The sequence below is a fragment of the Salvia hispanica genome, chromosome 2, assembly GCF_029641045.1.
Source record: "Salvia hispanica isolate PSC_SH4W2 chromosome 2, Shi_PSC_v1, whole genome shotgun sequence".
NCBI classification, from domain to species: Eukaryota; Viridiplantae; Streptophyta; class Magnoliopsida; order Lamiales; family Lamiaceae; genus Salvia; species Salvia hispanica.
Window position 1 is genome coordinate 26133229 of NC_142693.1, and position 6000 is coordinate 26139228.

Genomic DNA, 6000 nt, shown 5'->3' on the forward strand with positions numbered 1-6000 from the left:
TTATCGCACCACCATTTTGAATACCTTATGGCGACCTGTACTCGCCACTTAAATTGTACGACTGCTTCTTAAGTGCAATTGCCTTGATGATATGGAACATTGATCTTTTGATAACCTTGATGCAACCGATTGTTGGTAACAATGTTGATTGACACTACTCTTTGCAATCCGTCTACGTGACGAACTTTTGATATCTTGTGCTTGGCCATATACTCTAAAACAATTGACCCATGAACCTTGTTATTCAACTATACCACGTGACTATTGTTAGAATCATGGGAATATTTTGTGTGTTGATAAATCAGAATGCCGCCAAGACGCCACCGAGAACAAACTCCTCAACCGGAGGAAGAGGACAGCGTGTCACAACCCATCCCGTATCCTCCACCTCCTCCGCCTCCGCCGCCTCCGGTCGATCGAGAAATCGTGAAGCTATTTTTGGAGCAAAATCCGCCTGTGTTTGATGGATTGGGAGAACCGGCCAAGGCTGAATCTTGGATCCGGGAAATAGAGCACATCTTCGCGATTTTGAGATGCAACAATAGAGAACGCATGAGTTGTGTGACCCATCAACTGACTGAGGCAGCCGACTTTTGGTGGGATACTAGAACGAAGACTATGCCATGAAACCAAGTAGAGGCGATGACGTGGGAAGGTTTCAAAACGGAAATATACAACAAGTATGTGCCGAAGAGCTATCGGAAAGCAAAGGCATCTGAGTTTCACAATCTGACTCAAGGACGCATGACGGTGACTGAGTACGATCGAGCGCTCAACAGCATGACCCGGTATGCCCCCGATCAAGTCGACACCGATGAGAAGCTATCCGACAAGTTCCGTGAGGGACTGAAACCCGAGATAAGAATGTCATTGGCCAGCCGAGGGAGACTCCCCTACGCCGAAGCTTTAGCACTTGCGCTAGATATTGAGGCAGCAATGCCTAAGGAGAGAGCTAAGGAGAACACTACCTCGTCTTTGCCCCCACCGCACTACTCCAGAGAGAAACGGAAGTGGGATGAGCCTAGAACTTCACACGATGGAAAACGGCACCAGTCGAGTCAGCATCGATCCCAGCACGGAGGAGGACAGCATACGTCTAGCCAAAGAGGAGACTACCGACCTAGGGCACCGCAGTGCAATGTGTGCTCTAAGTACCATTTCGGAGAATGTCGGTACCAGAATGTGATCAAGTGCTATACTTGTGGAGGAAACGGTCACTTCTCTAGGGAGTGTCCAAATAACAAGGAAAGATCAGAATTGAGACAGAACGATCAGGGATCCCGTCAACAAGCGAGGGCACCGCCGAATGAATCGGGAGGGAATCGCGACCCATCGTCGCGGCAACAACAACCTCACCGCCCCAGACTTCCTCCCCAAGCTAGAGCGTTCGCGCTGGAACAAAAGAAGCCAAAGAAAGAGCAAGAGGATCGTGGGAAAGGAAATTTGACAGGTATGGGCGAAATTCTCGATACCCCCGTTGTTGTGTTGTTTGACACAGGTGCATCGCACTCGTTTATATCTGAGCTATGTGTGTACACTTTGAGTTTGCCTACTAGCGAATCTGAACGTAGGATGATGGTGTCCTCATCAGTAGGAGGAATGATAGAAATATCTAGAACGTGCTTGAACGTAGAAATTGTTATGGGAGAATTTAAGATAGTTGCTCACGACTTGCAAGTCATAAAAATGGAGGATATCGATATTATCTTGGGAATGGACTGGCTGACAACGAACTTTGCGACGATTCGTTGTAAGGAGAGGCAGATATCTCTACAAGCCCCGGGAAGCGAATCCACCATATACCACGGAATCTAGATGAATCGGCGAACCGCCATCATATCCGCGCTTCAGGCGACCGCAATGATGAAAAAAGGGCGAACTGCCTATCTGGTCTACCTCCATGGAGAGGAGGAGGACGAGAAGAAGATGGAAGATGTTGCTGTCGTGAAAGAATTCCCAGACGTTTTTCCAGAAGTGTTACCTGGACCACCGCCAGATCGACAATTGGAGTTCACGATTGACCTTGAACCGGGAGCCGCACCCGTATCAAAGGCACCATATCGAATGGCGCCAAAAGAGTTGGAAGAATTAAAGATACAACTCCAGGAACTCATGGACCTAGGTTTCATTAGGCCTAGCGTCTCGCCGTGGGGCGCACTAGTACTTTTCGTGAAGAAGAAGGACGGGTCGATGAGAATGTGCATCGACTATAGGGAATTGAACAAATTGACCCTAAAGAACAAGTATCCACTGCCAAGGATAGATGACTTGTTCGATCAACTTCGAGGAGCAGGCGTGTTTTCAAAGATGGACTTGAGGTCCGGATATCATCAGCTAAGAGTTCGAAGGGAGGATATACCCAAGACTGCGTTTCGCACAAGATATGGCCACTACGAGTTCGTTGTGATGCCGTTTGGATTGACGAATGCACCAGCGGTGTTCATGGACTTGATGAATCGAATATTCCATCCGTACTTGGATAAATTCATTTTAGTCTTTATAGATGACGTACTAGTCTACTCAAAGAACGAGAAGGAGCATGAGGAGCACCTACGAATCACGTTAGAGACGTTGAGGACCGAGAAGTTGTACGCCAAATTCAGCAAGTGTGAATTCTGGCTGAAGGAAGTGAATTTTCTAGGACACATTGTGTCGGCAAAAGGAATCCGAGTGGACCCCGCCAAGGTTGAGGCGGTACAACGATGGAAGTCGCCTTCAACACCAAACGAAATTCGGAGTTTCCTAGGATTGGCAGGATACTACCGAGATTCATAGAAGGATTCTCTAAGATAGCGAGACCAATGACCTAACAACTCAAGAAAGGAGTCAAAGTGAATTGGACTCCGGAGTGTGAAATGAGTTTTCAACTCTTGAAGGAGAAGTTGACAACCGCGCCAGTGTTAGCTGTGCCCGAGTCTGGAGCGAACTACGTAGCCTACACCGATGCTTCGAAGGTTGGACTAGGATGCGTGTTGATGCAAAATAACAAAGTGATCGCCTACGCGTCACGACAATTGAGACCACACGAGTTGAACTACCCAACACACGATTTGGAGTTAGCAGCAGTGGTACATGCCCTAAAGATTTGGAGGCATCATCTCTACGGAGTTAGATGTGAAATCTTTACGGACCACAAGAGCTTAAAGTATTTCTTCGAGCAGAGAGACTTGAATATGCGACAACGAAGATGGCTCGAACTAGTGAAGGATTACGATTGTGGCATCAACTACCACCCCGGCAAAGCAAATGTGGTGGCAGATGCTTTGAGCCGTAGAGATCATTCGCAAATAGCTACTTTTCTAACGGAAGAGGAGAGCTTGATACGAGAATTTAGCAAAATGCGATTAGAAGTGATAAGAGCACCCGAAACAGTGGAAGGGCGAATTGCCACTTTGGTGGTTAAACCAGATCTGAAAACGAGAATCGTTGCAGCGCAACGAATGGATGCGGAACAAGAAGAAATCCGAATTGAAGTGAGAACCGGTGAATTCGGAAAATTTAGTGAGGAGTCCGACAACGCCCTCACCTTTGAAGGAAGGTTGTGCGTGCCAAACAACGAGGAACTTAAGAACGAGATCATGAGCGAAGCTCATGAAACTCCATACACTGTCCACCCTGGAAGCACGAAGATGTACCAAGACTTGAAAAGGTCATTTTGGTGGAATGGCATGAAGAGGGATATCGCGGCATTTGTGGAACGTTGCTTGCCAACAGGTGAATGCATTACATCAACGACCACATGGAAAATTACAACCATTGGAGATACCCGAGTGGAAATGGGAGCACATCGCCATGGATTTTGTGACGGCCTTGCCGAAGACTCTAAATGGGAACACCGCAATCTGGGTGATTATAGATCGACTTACCAAGAGTGCGCGTTTCATACTGATTCCGGTAACCCATGGATCGAGCAAGCTGGCTCGGATCTACATATAGGAGATCGTGCGATTGCACGGAGTCCCAGTGACAATTACGTCCGATCGTGACCCGAAGTTCACATCGAAATTTTGGATTAGTCTACAGCGCGAGCTTGGAACACGATTGAATTTTAGCACGGCGTTTCACCCGCAATCCGATGGGCAATCCGATGGGCAATCCGCGAGGACGATCCAAACCCTCGAGGATATGTTGAGAGCCGTGATGCCTTGAACTATTCCTCCTTGGTGTATGCCTAGTCAATAGCATCAACACAATATTGTCTCAACTCCATCAGTTCTCACGTTTGTGTCCGTTTCGGCCGTGGAACACCTCTTTGGAATTCATAAGTGACTCATACACACGAAGCGGCCCCACTTCTCACTTACATAGGTGATTCTTTCATGAGTATCCTGCCATACTTCATCTCCCTGAGATTTCAAGAATCATTAAAAGTCAAAAGACTTAACCTCTTACCACGTGCAGGTTACAACACTCAATGCTTTCTGAAGAATGGGCGAAGATTAAAATCTTCTGAGTGTTACAACTAGATTTGTATAGCTTTGTTTCCCATTGAACCAATCCCATGGGATCTCAAATCGTATGGTTGGGTTACCACTATACTCATCTTTTAAGATGTGGTTTTCAGTCTCATTCCTTTTAGCAATTTATGCATTTGATCATGGTTTAAACCTTTTGTTAATGGATCCGCTATGTTATCCACTGACTTAACATAGTCAACTGCGATAACACCACTTGTGATCAACTGCATTACGGTACTATGTCGTCGACGAATGTGTCGAGACTTACCATTATAGAAGCCACTGTGTGCTCTACCTATAGCTGCTTTACTATCACAGTGTATCACTACTTTGGGCACTGGCTTCTTCCAACATGGAATACATTCTAGGAAATTTCTGAGCCACTCGGCTTCTTCCCCTGCTTTATCCAAAGCGATAAACTCTGATTCCATGGTGGAACGAGCAATACACGTCTGTTTCGTTGACTTCCATGAAACAGCACCACACCCTACAGTGAACACATACCCACTCATCGAAAATGAGTCTTTTGAATCAGAGATCCAATTTGTGTCACAGTACCCTTCAAGTACTTGGGGATATCTTGTGTAGTGCAATCCAAAGTCAATAGTATACTTCAAGTATCTCAAAACTCTGCACAAAGCTTTCCAATGTTCCTTGCTTGAATTGCTCGTTAATCGGCTCAACTTGTTCACCATACAAGCAAGATCCGGTCTAGTACAGTTCGTGATAAACATCAAACTTCCTATAACCTTTGCATACTCTTCTTGAGCAACAGGCTCACCCATATTCATGCTTAGATGGACATTGAGCTCCAAGGGAGTCTTTGCTGGCTTACAATCAAACGAGTTGAATTTCTTAAGCATTTTCTCAACATAATGAGATTGCGTTAAAGCAATTCCCTCATTAGTTCTCACTATTTTGATTCCGAGAATCACATCAGCTAGACCCATATCTTTCATATCGAAATTTCTTTTCACCATGTTTTTTGTCTCGTTAATAATGGCACTATTGCTGCCCATTATCAACATATCATCAACATACAGACACACAATAACAAACCTATCTGTGTTCTTAATGTAAACACACTTATCACACTCGTTGATAGTGAATCCATTTGACAACATCACATTGTCAAACTTCAAGTGCCATTGCAACGGCGCTTGCTTTAACCCATAAAGAGACTTTACCAATTTGCATACCTTACGTTCTTGCCCGGGCACAACAAACCCTTCAGGTTGCTCCATGTATATCTCTTCTTCCAAATCACCATTCAGAAATGCAGTTTTCACATCCATTTGGTGAATCTCAATATTGTGCAACGCAGCAATCGCAAGAAGCACCCGGATGGAAGCTATTCTCGTAACAGGTGAGTAAGTATCAAAGAAGTCATGCCCTTCTTTCTGGTTGAAGCCTTTCACCACTAGGCAAGCTTTGTACTTATCTACAGTACCATCGGGTTTATATTTCTTTTTCAGAATCCACTTGCATCCTAGGCCTTGCAGCCTTCCAGCAAGTCTACTAACATCCATGTGTTATTTAGCAT

At 45.4% G+C, this 6000-nt stretch overlaps 1 pseudogene; it reads left to right on the top strand.

The window, feature by feature from the left end:
- The first annotated feature begins 306 nt into the window (after nt 1-306).
- On the top strand, nt 307-4466 carry LOC125198937 (uncharacterized; annotated as a pseudogene).
- Nucleotides 4467-6000: the final 1534 nt, after the last annotated feature.